This window comes from Echiichthys vipera (genome assembly GCF_963691815.1).
Source record: "Echiichthys vipera genome assembly, chromosome: 9".
In the NCBI taxonomy this organism is placed as follows: domain Eukaryota; kingdom Metazoa; phylum Chordata; class Actinopteri; order Perciformes; family Trachinidae; genus Echiichthys; species Echiichthys vipera.
Genome location: NC_139834.1, coordinates 19,704,768 through 19,714,658, shown reverse-complemented (window position 1 = coordinate 19,714,658; position 9,891 = coordinate 19,704,768).

The following is a 9,891-nucleotide window of genomic DNA, read 5'->3' as shown; positions in this document are numbered from 1 at the left end:
CATGGAACAATTAAGCCATCTGATTTCTCCCCTCTCCTCTTGTCATGTGCGCTTTGTTTTAGAATGGGGCCGCCTCGTACAGGAAGGGCTTGAGGTCACTTCAATATCTGTCTGGGCTTCAATGTAAAGCCCCCACCGTGTGGTCCTCAATTACACAGAGCTTCCCAGATAGAGGTCCATTGCAGATATGAAACATAACCCATTAATTTCCTCTTGATATCAACAATTTGCACATGAATGCTCTGCTCTAACGATGAGCTCAAAACCCGTATTCATATCTGTTCTGACCTATCAACAAGCTTGTGGAGATTCAGACCTCCCAAAAGAAGAGAAAAGGTGATTAATTGGCCCTTAATAATCAGTCCACTTTAAGGCCTCCCCCTTGTAGGTCCAATAAATCTGTCTCTCCTTCAGTAGACACCAAGAAATATGTTCCCCTTTAATAGACAGGTGAACCAAACAGCTGGGAGACAGCTTTGCCCAAGATGAGATGTCTGCACACTTTTACCCCCGACTCTCCTATTGTTAGTGTAATGTCACATCTGTGACCCTGTCTGCTCCCTTCTACCGTTTTGTCTTTCATCCTCTTCTCTGCTCATACCTTCCGCTCCATTTCATACTGTCTGGGTTCCTCCCTACACATGGAGACAATGCTCTGCATAGAAGCGCTGCAATAAGACGACCAGGCCCTCATGACAAATCCTGTTTTAATTTGATCCTCCTCCACAGACTTGCAGCCATGTCTCCCACATTGAAAAACAAGGATTGTGGATTATAACTGCGGTCTGGATGACATTTTCTTACCATGTTCTGATCCTGCAGTTTGAGTTACAAACATACTCAGAGCTGTAGTTTGTATAATCACAGTATTAGATTTCATCTTGTGATGCATCACCGCACTAGTGCCCAAACTGAAGTAGCCACAGAAAACACTTTCTGTCGAACATTGTTATTTGATGACCAGGTCTGCAATTTTGTTTCATGATTTCAGAGCAGCACTGAAAATAAGGAAAGGAAAATCATTAATAACTGATGAGGGAAAATATATGAATGCAGATGATTCCATACAGGACATGAGGGGTTACTGAATAGTGCGGTTGGGTACACAATGGTATGAATCATGCTACGGCTTTTATGTGCACCAAATCTCAACCTAACTGAAAGTCTGGAAGGTTTTAGAGCGACAAGTTCGACAGCGCTCTCCATTAACCGCCATAAAAACATAAAATCAGGAAATCTTTGTGAAGAGTGGTGTTCATGCCTTAAGTAATGAGCCACAGGGACTTAAAGAGTCTATGCCAAAGAGCACATAGTTTGTTCTGGCAGCTCAGGTATCTTATTCAAATTTTTCTTGAATACATCACACTGTAAATACACAAAATAAAGTTGAGTTTTGAGCACACTATTGGATCACATTTTTACATTTTACATTCTGCAATCACATATTTTAGCTCTGCACTTTTGGCATGGACTCTTGTGGAAGAACAGGGAGTTTAACTTGATCCACTGTATGCAAAGTAAATTTAAAACCTTGGTCAAAATATATATTTGAAGCTTCTGATGGTATCCAACATAAGATTTAGTGTAGATGTAGAAAGATTCAGTGGATTTGGTGTTGGGATTATGGGTACTTCAGTAGTTGCTCCACCGCAGCAGGCAGAATTTATGTGATAAAGCTCTGTTATCAATCTTTGTTTGGGCTGTTTTTTTATTCATGATTGTATGGATGGGGATTTCAACAAAAGTGAGTTGGCTGTAAGCAGTTTTACATTTTCTTTAGGAATGATCTGGGTGGGCAAGGAGGTTCTTTTGGATACGAGTTAATAGGGGACATATTTTTACCACACGCTGGTTTTTACATTGGAGTTTGGTGTGTGTGTGTGTGTGTGTGTGTGTGTGTGTGTGTGTGTGTGTGTGTGTGTGTGTGATATCATAACAAAATGTAGTTCTGGAGACATACTATAGCGGGAACTATATCAGATTCAAGTACTTTGCCAAGTGTTTTTACGTCTGTCTGTCTGTGGACAGATTTTGTTTCTGTGTGTCACAGTGTCACAGCCGGCCAAGATGCACTCATGAAACTACAGATGTGTAGTTGAAATCAAAATGAAGCCATACATTTCACTTAATTGAGAAAACCTACACAATCACTACAAACAAAATATAATGAAGTTGAAGATCTAGATTATATTAATGTATATTAAGATAACAGTATCGTCCACACCATACAATGTTGTAGAAAGTAATGTTTATTATCAAGGTATAGTTGAAATGAGCCATTGAGTGAATCCCTGGGGGCACTTGGCAGAGGTGATACGTAAAGTAGATGTTATATTTATTTTGCTAATCAGTTGATTATGTTTAAGATTAAGCTATCAGCTCTTTTTATTCTTTGTATTTTACTTCTATATACAACATTTCAGACCAAAAATAACTAAAAAGGGAAAATTGTGCTGTTTGATAGCTGAGACTATCCATTATTATTTTTTAATCGTCAGAGTATTTCTCACATCCCAGCTAGTGGTTAATGATCAGCCTGTGAGGGCTCGCTGTGTGACAGCAGTGCAGGGCACTGTGGTGCTAATGAGAGAAGAGGACGGCCAGGCCTCTCCTACCACACATGCAGCCCTTTGTCTCTCCCTCTGCCCCCCATCATTTGCTTAATGTGGCCCTCTCCCTCAACTAAAAAGGCCACTGCCAGTTTGGCAATCGGTTCACAGATGCAAATCCCTGCCCAGTGCTAATGGAGGTAAATGAAAATTAATTGATATTCATTCAAAGGCCTTTTCAGTTGCCTGTACTCCCTCCGTGTTTTCTTAATATGCAGACCTGGCCTCTTCAACAATCCACGCTTGCTTCTCCACCTCAACGATTCAAACACATTGCAATGTGCTTGCCATTGCTATGCAGAGGGGACGACACAAAAGGGAGCAAGGGAGCACATCGTCCTGACACCTAGGTATGTATGAGATGTGTGCACCTTTGCTCTTTGACCCAGTCCTTAGCCTAGGGTGTGGCCTTCTTGTTAAACAGTTAAAAGGCAGAGGTTTTTTTTTTGTTGGCTTACCTGAAAAGGGATAGAACTCAATTGATTCCCTCAGCCAAAATAAACAATGTACTGTTAAATGATACCAATCTCAGAGCTATTTCATCAAACTGAACTGAAGGTTGCTCTTTTTTAATATTTCATTTTCTCCAAATTACAAAGTGGCAGGTGACTGTTAACTATCTGTCCAACAAAACCAACTTTTACTGATATTTGTGTATTTGGCAAATTCAAATTTAAGAAACTTTCAACATGAAAAATCTGCAGATGCCATACATATGTTACATACAGCATTAAGCAGCAAAAACAAATGAAATAGTAAGATTCTCAAACAGGTTGAGCTGTGCTTCACACGTGAGCCTGTTGTGGTCCCAGGTTTACATAGAAGACATGAAAAACCTGCTATTATGTAACCAAGATCTAAAAATAATTAGCTGTATCCTTGAGCGATGCATGAAGCTCAATTTACTCATCACGAAAGCTACTCTCTCTCCAAAGTTTGAAACTATAATTATGCCACTAGTTTGTGTTTGAGACTTAAAATTTGAACAGAAAGCCTGCATTCCAAACCAGAGGTGTGGGGTCTGAAATAAGTGACCATCTAGGCAACAATGGTCTGGTTAAAGATGCTATCCAGTTGCAATCTGTGAAATGTAGGTGCCTGATCCATAACTTGGGCACCCCCCTCAATATGCAGCCTTAAAAGCAACAGTTGTCTGCCATAAAAATGTACTGTTGAAGCAGTAAGTACTATAAAATTCCCATCATAAATTTATGCAGAAAGGCACAAACGTGTTTTATACTCAAAATGTTGAAGACGCCCTTGTTAAAGACTAATGGTCAGGATAAATTAGCTTCTGCTGCTAAGATTTTGATCATTCTTTCTTTGATCTGTCCCTTGTGAGGCCCCGAACCCAGGCAAAAAACTTCCTCCTTGTTTTGAAACATCTTGAGATTTGATAGCCAGCAGGTAATCAGCCCCATCATCACCTCTTGATACAGCTTTGATAATGAGGTATGATGGATGGAGATGTCACATGTGGAAGATAAGGAAGCTCAGCACCGGGTTCCTTCTGCTTTGCTGCTGCCTGTCCAGCCTGTTTGTTTACCAATCAATCGATCACCCTCTGTTTTCCTTTTGTGATTAACCAAGCCTCTTTTTCCTTCTCCCCCTCTCTTGCAAGCCATGGAGCAGAAATAGAACACTAGTGAAACATTAACCAGACAGAAGAGAAGTGACAATGATGAAATGAGCCTGAAGGGATGATGCCGTTGTTATCTACCAATGGGACGATTGTTCCTGAGCCTGTAAAGTGCTGCTCGGGGTCAGCTGAGGGGTCACAGTGGACTTTCAGCCAGGTTTTATCTTCTGGATGAGACAGGGGCTCATTATGCTGATATACAAGACCATATTGGACAAATATACGACTTTCAAACTAAGGAGACAAAAGCAAATGCATGTGATTTTATGCCTTTTCTGGACAAACAGGATGTCACATGCAGCAGTGACGCAGTTTAAGGGGAGTCCTTAGGAGCATCTTAGTTGACAAGAAAGGATATATAGCCGTTAAAATTGTGCAAATGTCTCGTTGCAGTGTATCTGGTTGAATTTATGGAAAGCTGTGAAATTTTGCACACATGGTGTTTATCTCACTGAGTGAAAAACACCACGACCTCCCAGGACGTGCCATTCATATAAAACTGAATCACATTCACTGGCTTTGGCCAATGACAGATAGCTTTACATCATTCCACAGACCATACCGTGAGACCACAGTGCCCATCAATTTAACAAGCAAAAATGTAGAAAAAATACCCCCCCCCCTACACTGCCAACACACTCACTCACACACACACACACACACACACACACACACACACACACACACACACACACACACACACACACACACACACACACACTCCCCCGTCCTCCCCCAAAGTTCACACATACAAAATCACACAAAAACCAACAAGTTTCAGAATCTCAAACCAATCAAACCCAATAAAACTAACAAAGCTGGGCAAGTTTTTTGAGTAGGCTATGAAAGAAAACGAGAGATGGCCCTACAATGAAAGCTAGTGAAAGGAGGGCCATTTGCTAAGCTATCATTCATGAGGTATGGGTCCCATGCCTGTACAAGCTTGCTCCCAGCTCTACACACTTGTTGCCATTGTGACACACTGGCAGAGAGAAGCCTCTGTAGTCCCGGGGATCAATTCAAACCCTGACAACACCACACTAAACCAGGGTGCCATTTGTTCAGAAGGAACCCCCCGAAACCCCTCTTCCCATCTGTCAGGGGGCCTCCGAGGCACTTTGTGTCCATGTGTATGTGTGAATGTGAGTGGGTGGGAAAGGGGGAGTGAGAGAGGAGGTTAATCAAGATTTGGATGCGGACAGAAGTGGGAGGAGGGCCTGCATGCACTGGAGAAGGAGGGTGTGTATGTGTGCGTGAAAGAGTGAATGTGTGGTAGGGGAGCATGATCATTATGCTGATTTTCCTTTTTCTTTCAAGACATTAGAAGAATACTTTCTTTTACGTCCCCCTTTTCCTTCAGACAGGCAGTCCTCTGCCACCTATGCTGCCCACTTTTATGCTACGGCAAGGGTGGTCAGAGGGACAGAAATCTGGGAATCAGGTTAATTATGGATAGTGGCTTGCTGATAAGAGAGAAAGAAGGAGGGAATGAGACTGACGTTTTTAAAAAAAAATCATTTGGTTGAATACTGCTGGGTCACAGCAGCAAGCCTGGCCTGACCTGGCCGCCTGTTTTGTCAGATCTGTTGTGACGCTCCTAACTAGATCTCTTCTCACACAGACCTCCCCCTTGAGTGCCACATAAACTCGATTTTTTTTTTTTTTGCCTGGTAGCACTCCCTCCGGTAGCTTCACATACATCCATGCACACCTGCAAATTCTCAAACCACAGCTTTGTTTTCTATTTGTGTCCATGCCATTGATGATGCAGAAAAGACGCGACAAAGCAGGACAACTATTTGTTCTGTACTTAATTAAGCAACCGTAAGAGTCCCTTTCAAACGCTTCCGTGCAGCAAGCCGCCTCAAAGCACAACTCCTGTTCAGTTCACACATTCGTGGCCCTAAAAACCAACTGGGCACTGTTTCCCGCTGACCGCAGTGTTCAGTTGGGGTTCATGTTGGTTCTTGCTCACAATGGGACAAGTGCTGACCTTTGGCCTTGGTACTGACCCTCTCTCTTCCAGAGGTTAGGTGCTGAGACAGATGTGGGTAAACTTCCCCATGTGAACAAGAGAGTGGGGCCCACTTGTTAAAGGACTGTTTTCTCCCTTGTCTTGGAGAAAGTAAACCTCAGAGTGGAAGGTGGGTCTAATTGGGAAAAGGTCTGGATATGAGGGTTCAAATAGCAGTGGACCAGCTGAAGAGTACAATGGATATCAGTGAGGAAATGGGACCCTCCTGAAAAGGTTTCGGTATGTCCATGTTCCTAATTGGCAGTATGAATTTGTAATGAGTGTCAAAAGAGGCTTTTACTAATAGGTGCAACTAATTACACACCTTTCTACTGGACAAAAAAGGAGCATTCAGTACTGAAATTCTCAACTGCAAAACAACATTTATAGAATCATAAAGTGTACATAAAGTATATTTGCAATAGTAATATTTTCCCCCGTCTCAATGTGCAATGGTAATATTTTTCCCCTGTGCCTTGTTGTGAATATTTAAAAAATATTGTATATATTAGGTTCCTGTTATTCTTATTTTCTATATTTCCATGTACTTATACTGTTCATATTTTTTCTATATTTTCTACAATTTATTGTTTTTTAGTGATGCCTCTTCTATGTTTGCTATCCACTTGCTGCTGTATAAAGGACATTTCCCTTGCAGCACTAATAAAGGAATATCTTATCTTATCTTATCTTAACTTATCTGATCTTATTTCATCAGCATTACAAATAAATGCATACGGTAGAATTGCATATATTTCTCATAAACCGAGACTATAACTAAACCCAAAGGTAACCTGGACTCTTAAATTTTAAAAGCCTAAAATGTATGTTAAATTAGGAATCTGCACTCAGTTTTCCCTGCTTTTCTCCCAAGACACCAGTAGGTGGCACTCTAAGTCTGAAGGCTATAAGATGACATGAGTGAGTTTGTCTCAACACAGAGCTGCAGACTGAACAGCCCCCAAACACAATCAAATTATGCAAAAAAGATTTAAAACATATGTTTCAAATTGTCTCCAGCTTGTGTTCTACTAAATGCAGTTTTTAATTTCTTATGTGTAAAACGTGCCAGTCATTTGCATACTTGATGCATAATTCTTAATATATTTGATTACATTTCATTTGCATTCAACGGTAGACTGGGTAATTTGAAAGTATAACCGGCAACATGTTAATCTGTCCCAAGACAAAGGCAAATGTGTTGAGCCCCAGAACACATGATGGAATATTTAGATACGGTAGAACCCCAAACAGTCCGCGAGAGGGTCAACATCTCCTTGTTTCTATTGTATTTTTTCGATTACAGATGGCAATATTGTACATGTCACTCCATTTAATTACTTGCTTTAGTTTGTGGATTAGATAAAAGTTACATATTACTACATACAGTAGACTATAAAAAAACATTCATCATTGTTCACTACAACCAAACTTTGAGTCTTGATACATTTTCAAACTTAAATGCAAAACTTTTCACATGATTGCATGTTAGGGGAAGTAGCTTGAGGTCCTTCGACAATATTGTTCATTGCCTAATGCTTAATAGTCATTTATTTTGGGGTAAAACTATAAATGAATGCAAATCATGGGGACCACTTACACAAATGGGTTCTCTTATTATACCTTTCCTTATTAGATTTGTTGAGTCTGAATTTCTCGCTTTGGTTGCCTATAGGTTACCACTCGTAATTTTTACATTGTCAGTGAAATTCTAAGCCAGGATTCTGCTGGCTCCTGTCTAAATCAGTGTGTGTGAAACAAATAATTAAAAGCATCATAAGAGGGGGATACCAATAGAGGGACAAAGACTGAGAAAAGTAATAACAGGCCATTTAAATCACCCCAAATGGGACAGCCTGGTTGGATTCAGGGGAGACCTTTTCTTCAGTCTTTCAGACACAGCCCAGAAATGCGAGGGGTGTCTGCCCATCGCAGCATCTCTCACAGTGTGTCAGTGGGAGTACGAGAGCCGCGAGTGTCCTGAGTGTGAACCTCTCATTTTTTCCAAGGCTGAAGAGTCATAAATGTCTTGTTCCTATTGTGTGGGAACTCATCTTGGACATTGTCCCTGTGGCTCTGCCCACCAGTAGCCAATAAGTGGAACATGGTCTCCTATCGAGCAGCAGTCTAGCATTCCTGGCATTTCCAGTCGGCTGTCTGGCATAAGGTCGGAAGAGACACCGTCAAGCCGAGACACCTTGTTTTGGTCTTTTTTCCAGGCGAGATGGTTTGGTTGTCTCCAGACTGGAATGTCATTGTTTTCAGCATGTTTTTCAGTGCAAAACCAAAACATACTCATTTTGACCTGATGCAGAGACCAAATCAATGACACATCCAGCATCTGAAGTAGCCTGCTACACTATAGCAATATTAATATGACCACAAATACAAGTCTGGCATAACGTACTGCTTACATTTGTGACACTTTTTATTGTTAAGATGCATTGTAATCTGTCATTTTTAACATTATCTTTAAAGGCATTTTCAACCTTAACTGCACGCACAGTGTTAAGATCACATTAGGTGGGGAATCATTTCTTTCAAAACAAGTAACAAAATTACAAGGCTTAAATTTTGGTGCTTTCAAATCCTCCAAATAGGGAGATGGCGTTGGAAATACCACAACAGCAGCCGTCATCATTCTACATATTATATTGCATGATTACATTCATTTATTAAACTGACATTTTGACACTAGATTAAAAAAATTAAATATTGCTCTCATGTTTATACATATACATATACATATAAAGGTAGAGCCAGGAGATGGTTAGCTTAGCTTAGCATAAAGTGAGAGCAGAGGGAATGAGCTCATCTGGCTTGGTCCAGAGTTAAAAAATACACCTACCAACACCTCCAAATGTCAATAGTTAAGAAGTTGTATCTTTTATATTTAGAGGTGTTGGTAGGTGTTTTTTATTACTTTTGGACGGAGCTAGATTAACAATCGGTCCTTATGTGAAATTGTGTTGAAGCTAAGCTAATCCTCCTCTGGCTCTAGCATCAACTGACTTCTTCCTAACGTGAGTTCTGTTTTCAATGTGGATTTCCTGTTCGAGGTCGCCCCTCACAGTGTAATATCTCTCATCGATGGGGTTCCTTCCTGCCTCCGCTACTTCAGCTCCAAATTAAATGAGTGGAGAGGAGAGAGAGTGCAGCATCATGGGCTGTGTCGGGTCGGCCATGAATTACAGTGAATGAATGAGTCCCTGGAGGGCAGGAGACGTGTCTAATGCTCGGTCTTGTAGCCCAGCAAAGGCATCTGCCTAATCAACACTCCAGTGGGAGTCCTTGCTTCATTATGAACTCAACAGTAATTCCCAAGAAAGGTAACCAGGACCTTTTTTGTCCTAGTGTCAGTATGAGTTGGGGATGTATAACTTTTACAATGGTGCCAGTTTTTCTCATCATTTTTAGGAAAAGTCAAAATGTTGCTTTTGTCCTTCAGAGCACTGTTTGCCATCAGATATAACAGTTTCAGACTTAGACATTGTGATTCAAAACATAATTGCATAAACGGTTTTCTTTAGCTTGTTGTTTTTATTGTTTGCCTGCTCCTCTTGTATTGAAATATTAATGAATGATTAAACATCAGCAGCTCTTTCTAACTTAGCGGTGGAGTTGCCTGC